General features: G+C 50.0%; 1 protein-coding gene across 1 annotated transcript in view; it reads right to left on the bottom strand.

The window, feature by feature from the left end:
- TSPAN11 (tetraspanin 11) overlaps positions 1-8,079 on the bottom strand; it is a 61,487-nt gene extending 53,408 nt beyond the window's left edge. Inside the window, exons 1-2 of the mRNA XM_055566061.1 lie at positions 7,740-8,079; positions 5,219-5,324 (exon numbers count right to left, since the gene is read on the bottom strand). The gene's annotated coding sequence lies outside the window, so the exon portion shown is untranslated. The remainder of the gene's footprint in view (positions 1-5,218; positions 5,325-7,739) is intronic.
- Positions 8,080-16,603: the final 8,524 nt, after the last annotated feature.

The raw sequence follows: 16,603 nt of genomic DNA on the forward strand, positions 1-16,603 counted from the left end.
AGTCCAAGCTTCCTGTTTCACCCTCCCTCCCCACAGGGAGAGCGGAGTTTTTCTTCTGGAATGAAACTCCTGGCTTCCTTAAGCCTCTGTGTATGCCAAACACAGCCCAAATGTGGAGCCACGTGGCACCTGCACACAGCCCCTCCTCTCCTCCCTTCTCTCCAGCCCTGAGGGCACTGGGTCCCTGGTCATCAGGCCACTCCCTCCCCTGTCCCAACTTATCTGCTCAGTTTTGGCCAGAAAATAGCCATGCCCGGAGCAGCTGGGGAGCTTCTCTGAATGGGCCTCAGAATTCCTAGAGGCTTTTTGCTTTCTGATCCGTTCCAGATCCCAGATGAAATGGACAACACCCACCTCTGCTCCTTTCCTGTTCTTTTCTTCCGAGCCTTTAAAATGCACGAGAACCTGTGGGTGAATGACCTAAGCTGACTTTCAAAAAATGTAAATGATTTCAAGTAGAAGGGTGGAGGCCTAGAAAGGAAACAGCAGCCTCCAGCATTTTCCAAAGATACAAGCCTTGACTGGGGATCTGAGGACACTTGACTGGCCCAGTCTTTTAAGGGATTTGTTGTTGTTGCTCAGTTGCTAAGTCGGGTCTGACTCTCTGTGACCCCATGGACTGCAGCATGCCAGGCTCCTCTGTCCTCCACTATCTCCTGGAGTTTGTTCAAATTCATGTCCATTGAGTCGGTGATGCTACCTAACCATCTCATCTTCTGCCGCCCCCTTCTCCTTTTGCCTTAAAGGATTGATTCTGCCCTAACTGGGCCACTATCCAAAAATGTGACCCACAGGAGGGTCCTCCTGGGCTTCCTGGAGGAAGCTGAACAGAAACATGTACAGCTTCACAAGGCCCCACCCCTGGTTTTAATGCTCAGCTGTTTCATCTGGGAATTCTTAATCATTTATCTTTGAACTTGTATTTGGTACATGGAGTCCCACAGGATGGTGGGCATGTTGGGGAGATACACATAGTATACGTGCCCACTGGTCCTTGCTGCCACGTCTGACCTGGCGTTTCTGGTGTCCTGTGAGCACAGAGTCCCAGGGCATTCTTGCTGCGTGGGGTTCAGAGAGCCTCAGAACAAGTACAATAGCCCCCTGCATACAGAGGAGTTTGGTCCTGTGAGTGCGTTCGTTAAGTCCAATTTGCTGGTAAGTCCAATAATGTTAGCCTAGGTACCCAACTTGGAGAAGGCAATGGCACCTCACTCCAGTACTCTTGCCTGGCAAATCCCATGGACGGAGAAGCCTGGTAGGCTGCGGTCCATGGGGTTGCTAGGAGTCGGACACGACTGAGTGACTTCACTTTCAATTTTCACTTTCATGCACTGGAGAAGGAAATGGCAGCCCACTCCAGTGTTCTTGCCTAGAGAATCCCAGGGATGGGGGAGCCTGGTGGGCTGCCGTCTATGGGGTCGCACAGAGTCAGACACGACTGAAGCGACTGAGCAGCAGCAGCAGGTACCCAACAAAAGGCTATATAGTACTGTACTGTAATAGGTTTTATAATAATCTTCATACAAATGACGCATTAAAAAACGTAAGAATAAAGAACCATTTTAAGTCTTACAGTACAGTAGCTTGAAAATTACAGCAGGACTAGCTATATCGCCGCTGGTTTTACACTTGCTGCCAGACATCCTGGGCTCGAAATAAAGACACTGTACCACTGTCCTCTGTGTACCACTGTACCAAGAACACAAGTACACACCCATTTGTAGAGGATGCTCAAACGTGACAGTGTACCCCAGACACGGGAACTAACTTACACGATCGGACGTGTGAACGCATGTTCGCAACTTTGAAAGTTCATAATGTGAAGGTTCATACGTAGGGGGCTTATTGCACAGGTAAGGGGTTACGTCGACCACACAGCAGCCCCTGAGGCCAAGCTCCCTGCTGGCCAGGAACCAGAGCTTGGTTCAAAGCCGACAGAAAGCCGTGCATTCTGAGAAATACCAACAACCAAAGGACCCTGAGACGGCCCGTCCTTTCTGATTTCTGCTACTTCCTGCATTAGACACCCACTTCCACGGCAAATGATGACACGGGAGAAAAGCAAGGACAGTCAAGCGTAGTTTCTTTTCCAGCCTTCCTTTATTATTACTAAGCCAAAAGTGGAGTGTGTTGCTAGAATGTGTGTTAAAAACAGTTTGAATCAGGTTCGTGCCCTGTTTCTACTGTCCTGATAATAATAAAATACCTGTGCACACATGGGGTTTGAGATAAGAATCGTGTCACTTTGATGACTCAACATACAAGTTAAAGGGCTATGTATTTACATTGAAAACTGGCACTGTCCAATGTAAAGGTATTACCAACTCAGTGGACACGAATTAGAGCAAACTCCAGGAGATGGTGAAGGGCAGGGAAGCCTGGTGTGCTGTTAAGTCCACAGGGTCACAGGGAGTCAGACACGACTGAGCGACTGAACAGCAGTGTAAAAGTGAACGGTGCAATTCACGCAAATCATTCAAAATTTTGACTTTACTTACAATGTCATTAAAAGGCAAGTTAAAAAAAAAAACACCCCGTCATGACAAGTCAAGAAAGAGGGCACGGGAGAAAGGAAAAGCCTTTACATTTTAATGCCTTTAATGGTCTTTTTTCCCGATTTTTGAACTAAGGTCCTGAATGAGAGTTTGATACATGGTCTCAGGCTGATGAGTCCTTTCTAAAATATTTGCCCAGTGAACATTTACTGAACTCCTACTGTCTGCCCAGCTGTGTGCTGGTTGCCAGGAGCAGAAAGTCAATACTGTGAATGCAATTTCCATCCTCTCGTGGTGGGGCGCAATAGCATTCTGCAACCAGGTTTTGGGACATCATTTTCCGAATGTGAGAACTCTCATAGATGTCTATGAAGGGGGCTTCTAAGAGAGAAATCTCTTTACAATATTACAAGAAACTTGGGCCTTCACCTATCCAATATACTTCAGAGATCAGCTACCACCCTCCTCGATCAACCAGAAGAGGTGATGCTTTTTTATTAAACTTTTGCAATCGGTTCCAGACCTCAAACAAACCAACACACACAGCTCACTCCTGTTCTTTGTTCTTTCCTCTTCTGAGTCTTTTATTTTTATTTATCAATTTATTTTAAAAGATGTTTTAAAATGTGGATCAGTTTTAAAGTCTTTATTTAATCTGTTACAATATTGCTTCTGTTTTATGTTTTGGATTTTGGGCCCCAAGACATGTGGGGTCTTAGTTCCCTGACTACGGATTGAATCTGCACCCCCTACACTGGACCACCCGGGATGTCCCCCTTCTGAGCCTTTTAAACACAACAGAATTTGTCAGTAAATGACATAAGCTGATATTTTTTAAAAACATAATGAAACAAAACAGAAAGGTTGGTCTTTGGTTACTTTTGTCAGATGGAAAAACACATTTCACTTCTGTTGAAGTTTGGCTGATAGAACATCTTTCAAAGGTCCGTGTTTAAAAAGAAGAGGAGGAATCTGTAAGTCAGGATGAGGGTGAGAACGACTGAGGGTCACCCACCCCCACTATCTTCAGAGAGGGTTTGAGAACACTACTCTGGATCTTAGCAGATCAGGGACCTGGCAGAGCAACTTCCCATAACATTTCCTGAGCCTCTGTAATCTCTTCAGGTCTTGAATTCCTGGTATTTGCCAGCAAAGCTCCTTAAGCCTTTAAGAAGGGCCATCTGCGTACCCACCTCCTCCCCCAGGGAGTGGGGCAGAAGTTCTGGAATATAACTGGCTCCTCCTTGCAGACCTTTGGGGAGGGGAATCACCCAGCTGGAGGGGCATCCAGAGGTGGGGCTGGCCTGCTGGGTAACCTCAATGACCTGAACCCAGGTTAGGACCCAGAAACCATCTCCTCCGTTTACATGGCAGGAGACTGAGGCTTAGTGAGGTCACGGAAGCTGCTCAGGAGAAAGCAGAGCCCAGATTCCAGGCTGGATTTTCCCGATTCTTCTCTGAGCTCCAGCTGTGGCCTGGGGTAGCCTCCCTTCCAGCCTCCTCCGCAGTCTGCACTCAGCTGTTCTCTCCTCTCCTCCTGGGAGTAAGCATCGTCTCCTCCAGAACTAGATGCCCGGAGGTCAGGGCTGGCTCTTTATTATTTCTCAGGACCAAGGCTCAAGCCCCGAACCCCTGGCTCCCCCCTACCACTGGCTCTGCCCTCTGCCTGTGCCATCTTGGAAATATAAACCTTATGGACCTGAGACCCACAAGTCAGCCCAGGGGGGACACATACAAGAAGCAAGGTCAATGGTCAAAGGAATTAACAGGGGGCTCGGTCCTGCACTCAGGTCCCTTCTGTCCACTTCTCTCCAGTCTCCCTCCTTGACCAGTGACCTAAAACAACCCTACAAACAACTCAACCTCCTTCCCCATCCCTGGGTGAACCACTGATGCCTGGTCCTCGGGGTTTAGCAAAGGCGGTGATGAACTATATCCCAAACCCAGGCACAGCACTGGACACGGAGTCACCCCGCCATTCACAGGTGAATTTACAAGAAGCGACGGAGGAGGGACATTTCCCATGGCTGCTTAAATACAGGGCAGGGCCTGCCGTCCACCTTGGCCTCCAGGCTCAAGAATCACTCAAAGACAAGGGCGTCCTCCACTGCCATCTACTCAAGAGAACCAGGTTGAGCAATCTCCTAGGAGAGACATATCTGGGCAGGTGGCCTGGGACACACCCAAGGGAGGACAGTGACAGAAGGTTCTCCCATATCAGCGTGCATTCCGTTCACTCTGTGATCCCTGCTGTAGCCTCCTGATTCAGTGCCCCGTGCCATACCATGTGTGGAATCAATTTCCCACTAGCCTTGACCCAAAGCTCAGGAAATTAAACCAGTTGCAAAAAATCAACCATATGATGGAATCCATGGCCAAGCAGAGACACCTGGTGGGATGATAGCTCTGAGCATCTGAACCTCTGCTCTGGTCCTCCCCGAGTATGGGATATTCCCAGTCCCAGTACTGGTATTGAAAGGGCCCTATCGTCTTTGGATGCAATGGTTTTCTAGCTTTATTATAGTGCGAGGGCCCTTTCGTCAAAGGAAGTCCTACCCAGAAGCCAGCCTGTAACTCAGATCGGCCCAGAGCTGGGGTGCGCGGCCCCAGGACCTGCCTATGGGGCTGCAGCTCCTGCACAAGCTCCAGGAACACAAGGGGAAAGACACACTCCTCACTGAGTCACTCACTCACTCACTGACACAGCCTCTCGGAGCACCCACCGGGTTCCAGGCGCGATGAGCCGGCAGGTAGCAGGACCCAGGCGGGGCCGCTCCTCAGCGAAGCTCTCTGTGAGGTCGGATGCTGGCAAGAGAGGGTCAGACGGTGCTAGGAAGGAAACAGACCAGGGCAATGTGACTGAGGCCAGGAGACGGCTGCTTTAGATAAAGAGTCCCTTCCTCTCTGAGGATGTGAAATGTGAGTCAAGATCAGAATTGTAACCTGGAAAGATGCCGATCTCAACCAAAGACGAGGGAACAGCCCAGAGAGGTGAAGGGACTTTCCCCAGGTCACACAGCGGGTAGGAAGCTGAGCTGGACTGAACCCAGTTTTCCTCTCAACGTTTCCTAAGCAGCTACTATAGGCCAAGAAGCCTCGGTGACAGGTGACATCCAGGGGCCACAAAGCACAACCACACCCCGGTGTCTGGGGCTGCCAGGACTCTAGAGACCCTCCCGGGCTTCCTCGGCAGGTCCAGCGTGGGCAGGAGCCCCTGTGACCAGAAGAGAGAACCCTGAAGCTGGTGAACTGACTCATCTGAAAAGACCCTGATGCTGGGAAAGATTGAAGGCAGCAGGAGAGGCGGGCAGAGGATGAGACAGTTGGATGGCATCACCGACTCAATGGACATGAGCTTGAGTAAACTCTGGGAGTTGGCGGTGGACAGGGAGGCCTGGAGTGCTGTGGCCCATGGGGTCGCAAAGAGTCGGACACGATTCAGCGACTGAACTGAACTGAACTGAAATGAGGCTGGTGACTTGGGACAGAGATCTCCCTTCTCTGCCACCTCCCTGGCCTGAGCTGTGGAAGGTGCCCTGGCCGAGCCCAGGGGTCACACAAGGAGAAAAGCCAGCCAGTGGGTGTGAAGGTCCCGGCCTGCCTGGAGAAGGCTCTCTACAGCCCAGCTGCTCCAGGGCTACAAGGTGAGAACCCATCGAGCCAGCTGCCCTCGTGGGCTGCCGAGGCGTCCACACCAAAGGGCCTGCCCCAGGCAGGCCTGCACAAACCTCACACTCCAGGGGATCAAGGCTGGCGTTGGACACACACTCTCATCTCTGAAACATGCAGGGAAGCAGTGAAAAGACAGCTCCTTCCACTGCCCGCAGGGTGGGCCCCCCAAAATGTTAGTCGCTCAGTCATGTCCGACTCTTTGTGACCCCATGGACTGTAGCCCGTCAGGCTCCTCTGTCCATGGGATTCTCCAGGCAAGAATACTACAGTGGGTCGCTATTCCCTTCTCCAGGGGATCTTCCTGACCTGGATCGAACCCGGGTCTCCTGCAGGCACTCCCCAAATCCTTGACTGGAACTGTGGCCCAGCCCTCGGCCTGTGCCCTCAGAGCCTGCCTGCTGCCAAAGCACTCTTCCATGACTCAGCTCACTTAAATAAGCAGCCAGCCACTTCGAGAGGTGGGCAGGACAGCACTTATTAGACCCAAAGCAATGGAGCCCCAGGATGACAGGAGCAGGGGACAGATCACTGGTTCAAACTCAGGCCTCTAAGGCCACCTCTAATGCAGCTGCCCACAGCCCCGGTCTCTCCCTACATGTCCACCTACCTGAGGCGTGTCCCCAAGAGTCCAGGAGCTAGAGGGCACTTGGGGTTTTTCCAGAAGCTCTTTCCTCTCCAACTCTTTGCAACCCTACGGGCTGCAGCCTGCCTCTGCTCGTGGGATCCTCCAGGCAAGAATACTGGAGTGGGTAGCCATTCCCTTCTCCAGGGGATCTTCCCAACTCGGGAACTGAACCTGTCTCCTGCACTGGCAGGCGGATTCTTTACCACTGAGCTACCAGGGAAGCCTTACCTCTCCACCCTGCCCCACAGTGTGTACCCACACGCAAAGACCACCAGCACCAACCCCTCACGCTCGGCACCTGAGACCCAGCTCTAGATGCTTTCCGGAGCCCCTTCCATGTTCTCCAGCCAAGTCACGTGTGTGGACATAGAGCTGGTGAAAACAACACACCCAGAACCTTTCACACCTCCTGCCCTTGCACACAAGCCAGCCAGCTGCACGCACAGGAAGGGGCAGGGCACGCGGGTGACAGGCCCTGCAGGGCCGAGTACCCCAATACATAGATGTGCCCATGGACTTGTGGACCAGCCTGCCCAGCAGACAGACGACTCCTGCACCGAGAACAGCCTGATGCCTGGAGAGACATGCCAGCGGCCCACATTGAGCCAAGGACCCTTCCGTGCTAGCTGGGATGGCTCTCGACCTGTCACCTCGGGTCGCGCATAAGAGCCGCCAGGAGTCAGGGTGGACAAAGGGAGTGACGTCTGGAGGAGGGACAGCGTGCACTGAACTTCCTTCCAAGACACAAAGTGCAGACGGGCGTCTCGGGAGGACAGCTGCGGACACCCGCTGGGGACAGGGCAGCCAGCACTGCGTGCCCGTCCCATCCTGCCCCTCCTTTCCAGAATGGGCCGCCGCGCTGGGCCCCGGGCACCCCCCACTCCAGCCCCCTCCCTCGGAGTCCCGAGCGGCCGCCGGGCCCCCTCCCGCGCCCCCGCCGCACTCACCGGCTGCGGGCTCCGCAGCGAGGGCCGCCGGGGCCGGGCCGGCTGGGGGCTGCAGGGCTGGCGGGTCAGCACCGCAGCCGCGCTCAGCCCCGAGATCGAGATCGGCACTTCCTGCGGACGCGCCCCGCCTCCCGAGCGCCCACCCCCGGCCCCTCCAATGCCCGGGCTCCTTCTCTCGCCGCCCCGCCGGCTGCGCCGGTCTTTGTTTGGGGTTGGTCTTTCTCTCGTTCGGAGAGCGGGGGCGAATCCAGTGGGAATCAGGGCTCTGGGGGGGTGGCCCCGGGGTCCCTGCGAGGAGCGGGGATGGACAGATGGATGGATAGATGTCGGGGGGCCTGCAAGTCCCCACTTGGGCCTCCGCCAGGGCTCGCTGCCCCCCGCCCCCCCGCCCCCTCAACCCCGAGTCGGCTCCTAGTGGGGCGTTAAACCGGTAGGGTCCTGGGAGAAGTTAGCCGTGGTGGTGGGGTGGGGGGCGAGAGGTTGCCCAGGGACCCCAAGAACCAGCCCTTATCACAGAGCCTCCCTCCCCTCCTCCCCAACCCGCAGAGCCCCCACACAAGGACGACCCCATCGCTGCCCTAGCTCTCTGCGAGTCTTGTGTGCTGTCAGCTTCCCATTTCCTGGGCCCTGGGGGAGCCAAGATCCCCTCCGGGACTGGAGGAAAAGGAAGAGAAGCAGTAGAGACCGACACCCGCCTCCCCAAACCTTGTCCTGTCCTGGCCTCCCGCAGGGGCAGAGCTGCCTAAACTGGATCTAACCGGCAGGGCGAGACAGCTATTCCCATTTCCCCAAGTAGCAAAGGCCAGAACTTACCCAACTCGTGGTCTCTTAAGACTTGACCACAGAGAGCTCGGTTACCCATTTGCTAGACTGCTGGGTCACGGAAGACAGAGCCGGGGGAGAGCTGACAGGCCTCCCAGGACTGTGAAAGGTGGACAGAGGGGAGGTGGGGTGGGCGGTCTCGGTGGGGTCCGTGGTCCCCATGGAGGAAGACCTGAAATGGGGTGGGGGGGTGTGACTGGGGAAGATGCAATGGACAGCTCTCTAGAGCTATGGGGTGGGAGGTCGTGGGGGGGAGGGAAGGGGGTGTGCAGCTGAAAGTGGAGGGGGGCGGGTCTCAGAAAGGAGGCCACTGTGGTGCTGGGGGTGAGGGAGCCAACCCGAGGTCTGGAGAGCCGGGAGGCTGAGTTGCAGGACAAGTGTAGACGGGGCAGAGTGGGCCTGGCTGAAGACAGACCCCAGTCTAAGCGGGAAAGAAGTGGGTGAAAGAAACTGTCCTGGTTGGCGGGGGTCTGCGCGGTGCCAGGGGCCACATCACTGGAGTAGGAGGTGGGGGAGGGGCAGGTCCTGCAGGACCCCGGCTCCAGGGATGCTGAAGAGGAGGCAGCATTAGACTTGACTAAGAGTACAACTTTGGGGGCTTCTGAGACAGTCTCTGCTGGAGGTGGGGGCGATCCCCCACCTTTCAGTTCAGTTCAGTTCAGCCGCTCAGTCGTGTCCTACTCTTCGCGACCCCATGGACCACAGCACGCCAGGCCTCCTAGTCCATCACCAACTCCCGGAGTTTACTCAAACTCATGTCCGTTGAGTCGGTGATGCCATCTAACCATCTCATCCTCTATTGTCCCTTCTCCTGCCTTCAGTCCCTTTAGGGGCATCTAGATCCACTCAGGTGACCTGCTTCTGCTCTGGAGGCCTCTGAGGCCATCCGGGCTCCAGGGCTTTCTGAGGGCTCAGCTCCTGGGGAAATGGCATCCAGTTCAAGTTCGCTGTCTGCCCGGCCTCACTCTCTGGCTTTCTCACAGTCGTGTCTCCAAGAGTCCTTCCCATTGACGCTGGGCTGTCCATCTCTGTGCACAGCCTGTTTCCCAGAAATCCATCCTGAGACACAAGGTCAGTGAGAAAGAAAAGGTGGTGGGCTGGGCAAGGGAGAGGCTGTGGACCCCCGGCACTACACTTGGGGTGAAGGCTGAGCCTGTGGTGGGAGAGAGAACAGAGCAGATGGAATATGAGGGCCTCTCTCTCACCTTCCATGACCTCTGAGGAGGACCTTGACCTCTGGGGAGCACCTTGGCCTCTGGGGAGGACATTGACCTCTGGGGAGCACCTTAACTTCTAATGAAGTGACATAGATGTGCCAGAGAAGGTAACGGTAAAGAAAAAGCCCTGAGAAATGGGTGGGAGGAGATGTAGAAGGTAGTTTCAAAACGGTGGAGGAGAGAAGAGGGAGGAGGCTTGAGCGGAGAAGAGGCTGTGGGGGTGAGGAGCAGGAGATGTGCGTGCCCATGGAAGTTAGTGTTGTTGAAACAGTAATTAGAAAAGAGAGGGCTGGAAAATGTTCCAGAGGGACCTTTTAGCAATATGAGAGGACCAGTGACAAATGAACCTCTGGGCCTGGCTGTCCGCTTTCCAGCACTGTCCCTGGCAACATTAACATTGAGAGTAGTGAACCCATGGAAATGTGATACGTAATTTTAAATTTCCCAGTAGTCACATTAAAAAAAAAAATGTAAAAAAAGAAACAGGTGAAATGACTTTTCATAATACATCTTATTTAACACAGTATATCTAGAATGTGATGACTTCAGGACGCATCAATATAAAAGTTATTAAAGGGGTATTTTAGATTTTCTTCCTACTGAGTTTTCCAGCCCTGGTGTGCGTTGTACACTCATAGCACCTCTGAGTTCAGATGCTCCCTTTTCATTGGAAATGTCTGCTCTGCATTTAGATTTCATAAAATTTAAGATTGAGAAAGTAGATTTATAAACCTAAGTTTGCTCGACACATGGTTTCCAAAAACCAAATCGAATGACCAATTTTTCATTTTTACTGATTTATTTTTTTGGTCACACTGTGTGGCATGCAGGATGTTAGTTCCCATACCAGGGATCGAACCTGCGTCCCTACAGAGGAATTGCAGTCTTAACCGCTGGACTGCCAGGGAAGTCCCTCAAATGGTCAGTTTTTACATTTATTTAGGTTAATTAAATTAACTGAAATAAAACATTTAGTGCTTTAGCTGCACTTAACACATTTCAAGTGTTCAGTAGCCACACGTGGCCCGTGTTCCCATATCAGGCTCATGGTCATGAAATCCTAGACTTTGGTCTTTGCTTTGTCCTCACCTTCTTTGAAAGAATGGACCCCTGGCCCCCTCCAGGTGCTGCTCCACCAACAAGAGCCTGATCCGTTCCGTTCCGTTCTGTTTCACAGGACATGCTTGGAGAAGATGACAGAGTGGCTGAGGATCCAGCCCCTGTGGGGAAGGGAACTGGGGGTCGACTTGGACCACCTTGGTGAGGAGAGGTAAGTGAGATGTGAGCTGGACGTATTCCATTCCCATCCTCCTCCTGTGTTCATGTGAAGAAGGCCATGGTTTCCTGGTCAAGCTTGCTCCTCCAAAGGCTCTCCTTATGCAGGCCAGGACCCCCTTTTGTAGCTCCCCACACCGGCTCCTGGAGCTCTGAGCACTGAGTCACAGACGCTTGGACTTGGCTGTTGGGTCCCGGCCTTGGCTCCTGCATCTGAAAAATGGGAAGAATAGTCCTTCATTTGGGCTTCCCTGGTGGCTCAGTGGTAAAGAGCCTGCGTATCAGTGCATGAGGTCTGGGTTTGATCCCTGAGTCAGGAATCTCCCCTGAAGAAGGGAATGACTACTCACTCCAGTATTTTTGCCTGGGAAATCCCATGGACAGAAGAGCTTGGTGGGCTACAGTCCGCAAGGTTGCGTAGAATCAGACACAACTGAGCAACTGAACTATAACAACAAAGTCCTTCATTTGAGGAAAAAACCAGGAGGGGCTGGTGAAACCCCCAGTAGGAAGCTACAGTGAAGGAGGAGTTTTAGTCCCAGATTGGAGATCTGTGCTCCTCATCCTGGGCTTCCCTGGAGGCACTAGTGGTAAAGAATCTGCCTGCCAATGAAGGAGACACAAGAGGCATGGGTTCGATCCCTGGGTCAGGAAGATCCCCTGGAGGAGGTCATGGCAACCCACTCCAGTATTCTTGCCTGGCGAGTCCCATGGACAGGGTAGCCTGACAAGCTACAGTCCATGGAGTTGCAAAGAGTCGGACACGACTGAAGCATGCACGCACCTCGTCCAGGCCTGCAGTGCACTCTCTGCCCCGGGCTGGAGGCTGGCAGCTTCTGCTTCCAGTCTGCACTCAGCACTGTTTGCTGCCTTATGTCTGAGCGAGAGCCATCACGGAGTGCTGGAGGGTGGGAGTCGTTGAGACTCCTTTAGAGATGTAAAAATAATAATGCCATTTAGACTTCTTTCCTGAGATCTAAAATGACCATCGCCTATTGCTTGCAGGTTCAGAGTAGGTCTTGTGGGGTCCCCTTCATGCCAGCATGGGGCTTGATATCCTGGTTTCCTGGCAGTGGTATCTATGTCCACTCCTAGAGATGGAGTCACAGAAAATACCTTATTATTTGGGTGGACGCTTACACACACACACACACACACACACACTGAAGAGCATGATCTGATGTTTTTGGCATCCCCGCCCCCAGGACATTGGGTGTATCAGCCTAGCGTTCAGGTTGGACCCTGGCCATCACAGGTCAGGAAATGTAAAACCTGGCTTTCTCCATCCTCCAGGACAAGCCTGTCTTCCCAAACAATTTGCAGTCAGCACCCAGGAGGGTTGCAAGGAAATGAAGTTTCCCTTGACAACCTCTCCTCCTGCTCCCTGACATGCCTGCTTGTTAAACCGCAGTCCTGATGTGGTCTGGATAAGAACTCTTTGTGTAGACTTTGCCAGCCCTTTTCAGGAAAAATAGCCCTGTTCCTGCAGGTGGACTCAACCAGGTAGAAAGCACTCCCCTCATGTGTACAGCCTTTAGCTTGTGTGACAGCCTGGCCCCTTATCTTTATTTAAAATCAGGAGAAACTCTTCTTAATACTCTTTCTACCCCCAGGGTGCGGGAGCTGGTCTTGGTTTCTTCATGTGACAGATAGCGTTAAGTAGCCTCTGGTGAGCCTCTTCCAAAGGGACAGGGGAATGACAAGATATTAAATATTGATCAGCTTGACTTCAGCCTGCATTTAACTGGGAGCTTAATGACCAAGCTACTCTTTTTTGCAACAACTCCTGGTGCTTAATAGGAGGTAGTAACAAAATGATTGTGGCCCCAAACCTCACGATCTCAGGGATAATTCCCAGGACAGAAATGTTCCACCAGGAGTAGGAGTTTTTCAGCGGTTGTGAGGCACACTTCCAATGACGCCAAGAGCATTAATTGCACTAATGAGTACTTGAAATAATTATTGATTTTCATTAACAGTGTCAGAAGCGTTGCTTAGACTGCTTGCCATGCTCTTGGCATTCTTCACGAAGGGCTTTACTGCCTGCTTCTTTTCCAGAAGAATATTATTTAAGGCAAAACACAGAAAAACGTGTTTAGGGTTCAGAAAACATAAGGACTGACAGCTGAGCAAATGATACCAGTGACACGCAAAGTGACACCGATTATTTGCAGCTGGATGTTTTTAGTATGCATAGCACATGATGCTAACCCTCTTTCCTCCTTATTTAGAAGTTCTCCAGAGCTTGCTTTTATAATGCGGACATAGGATCTCCCAGCGTCAAAGGCAACATGCCAGGGAGGAGGAGAAACCTTGGGATAAAGATGACAAATATTCCCGGAGCATTTATGTCATTTAGGATTAATCTTTTTGGAAAAGATTTTTTAAATATTTTTAAAATTATAACATCTGTGTATGCTGATTGTAAAAATTCAATTAATATAAGATACTGAAGAAAGCAAAATCACTTGAAATCTTAGCCATCAGAGGGAATCACTGGATTATTATGTCAATACCCTTTCCCTAGTGTGTGTATGTTTGTGTGCATGTGTGCATACTGGTGTGTGTGTGATTGTAACCTGATTATTTCTCTTTCTTCTTCTTTTTTAAAAAATATTTATTATGTATGTGGCTCTGCCGGGTGTTACTTGCAGCCTGTGGGATCTAGTTCCCTGACCAGGGATCAAATCTGGGCTCCCTGCACTGGGAGCATAGAGGCTTAGCCAGTGGACCAGCAGGGAAGTCCTTATTTCTTTTAAAAATACATTCTAGTCACAGTTTTATGTCAATGAAATTAAGAATATATTACATCACCTTTGATGTAATATATGAATATACCATAATTTACTTAACCAGTCTTCTATTGATGAATATTTAGAATGTTTTTAATTAAAAATTTCACAGTGTGGTTGTGAAACATTTTTTCACATATATTTTGGCCTGCTGCTGCTAAGTTGCTTCAGTTGTGTCCAACTCTGTGTGACCCCATAGACAGCAGCCCACCAGGCTCCCCCGTCCCTGGGATTCTCTAGGCAAGAACACTGGAGTGGGTTGCCATTTCCTTCTCCAATGCATGCTAAGTCACTTCAGTCGTGTCTAACTGTGCGACCCCATAGACAGCAGCCCACCAGGCTCCTCCGTCCGCAGGATTCTCTAGGCAAGAATACTGGAGTGGGTTGCCATTTCCTTCTCCAATATTTTGGCCTACTTATTAAATTATTTCTTCGTAACAGATTTCTAGAAATGGGATTGAAGAAAATACCAGTTTTCGTGAATATATGTGTATTGAATGTGGGGCTTCCCAGGTATCGCTAGTGGTAAAGAATCAGCTGGTCAATGCAGGAGATGCAAGACCCAATCCCTGGGTCGGGGAGATCCCCTGGAGTAGGACGTGGCAACCCGCTCCAGTATTCTTGCCTGGGAAATCCCATGGACAGAGGAACCTGGCAGGCTACAGTTCATGGGGTCACAAAGAGCTGGACACGACTGAGTGACTGAGCCCACATGTACTGAATGTATATATAATATATATATTATAATCCATGGAAAATGTTAGAAGGATATCTTTAAACTTAATATAGTCACTACTTTTTGAGAGGGGACTGGCATTGGGGATGTAATCAAAGAGGAATTGACCAAATCCATAATGTTTTTGTTTTTCACAAGAAGAAAATATCTGTGTAACTTAACATTGCTAAAAATTAACAACAACAAACAGGGCAAGATAAAGTAGTTATCAGCTGAAGACCACACACCATTGGAAATAAAACTGTTCATTTTCTTCTACTGAAAAAAAATTAAAGGTTTAAAAAAAGAAGACTAGAAATGGGATATATACATTATAAACTGTTAAAAGAGAGAAGGGAAACACAACAACTAAAACGTGATTAATACAACGAAAGTAAGAAACGAAAAAAAAAGAAAAGAAACAATAGGAAAGCACTCTGAATAGAAAACACAAGTTTATGGACAAAATGCATCCTTGTATTCCAGTGCTCACAATCTGTGTGCCCTGGTTAAAGTGTCCTTTAAAAGGCTGTGCCTCTCATATTGGGTAACAAAACAAAATCCAGGTATGTGTTGTTTAAATGGGGATGCAAGAGTATAAGGCAGGAAGTTGCAAAGTGAAGAAGTGGAAACGCTAACCACGGGAAGTAGGTGTGCCATTGTTAACGTAAGATACGATGGAATTTGAAGCCAAAAGAATTAATAGTCCCAGAAGAGGCTTTTGTTCTGCTTTGGTCTTATGTTCTCATAAATCTTTGTGCACAGTTTCAAAATGTATGAGGTAAAAATGACATAAAGGGAGCATTTTGACTTAGAGATTTTACATTCTTTTTTTTTAATTAAAACATTTGAAGTGTAGTTGATGCATATTATATAAGTTACAGGTATAATACAGTGATTCACAATGTTTAAAGGTTATACTCCATTTATACGTATTATAAAATATTGGCTATATTCCCCATGTTATGCAGTATTTCCTTGTGGCTTATTTTCCACGTAATAGTTTGTGCCTCTTTGTCCCCTACCCCTCTATTGCCCCTGCCCTCCCCCTCCCCGCTGGTAACCACTAGTTTGTTCTCTGTATCTGTGAGTCTGCCTTTTTTGTGTGTTATATTCACTAGTTTGTTGTAGTTTTTAAATTCCACATGTCAGTAACATTGTACGGTGTTTGTCTTTTTCCTTCTGATTTATTTCACTTAGCATAACGCCCTCCAAGTCCATCCATGATGCTGACTTGGAGACAAATTTTCATTCTTTTTTTTATGTCTGAATAGTATTCCATTATATATAAGATTTGACCCTAATGCCAATATGGGGTTGGGGACTGCTGACTTAGTATGATCATCTCTAGGTCCATGCAATTTTCTGAAAATGGCATGAATCTTGTACTTTTAATTACCTCATGCCCATTGGAAAATACATTAATCCCTTGATTATCTGGCTCAGCACTTAGAAAAAGTCATGGATGATACAAAGAGGCTTGTCCTTCATTTAATGCTTTGTTGGTGCTGTCTTGAAATTCTCTGTAATTTTCTAACAGGAGGCCCCCATTTTCATTTTGCATCACTGATCCTGAACATGGGCTTCTGTTCGGCAGAGCCGGGCCCTGGGTATTTCTGCAAACTACCCATTTCTCACTCAAGTTAAAGATGCAGGCTTGTGGAATCTTACTGATCCCAAAGAAAGTGCCATCGTATGTCTTCAGACTAATCTTATCTTTTCTGCAGGGTTTGGGAGGGCATTGAATTGAGGGGAAATAAAAGGAACAGAGCCACGTCCTTGATTTTCTTTCATGAGCTGCTTTCCCTTCCCCTCCTTCCCCCTCCTTTACTCATCCCGTCCCCACATCCAGCCACATCACAGCCTACAGCCAGGATGTACACAGAGCTTGCTCTTTCCTCTCACATCTGCACAAGGCTGTCCCCATCCTGTCTGCTCAGGAAGCTCCTACTCAGTCTTCAAGGTTCTTTGCATTCTCACCTCCTTCAGGAAGTCCTCCTTGACCTCTCCAGGTAGAACTGTGTGTCTTGTCTTTTTGATCTG

Source organism: Bubalus kerabau, chromosome 1 (genome assembly GCF_029407905.1).
Source record: "Bubalus kerabau isolate K-KA32 ecotype Philippines breed swamp buffalo chromosome 1, PCC_UOA_SB_1v2, whole genome shotgun sequence".
In the NCBI taxonomy this organism is placed as follows: Eukaryota; Metazoa; Chordata; class Mammalia; order Artiodactyla; family Bovidae; genus Bubalus; species Bubalus kerabau.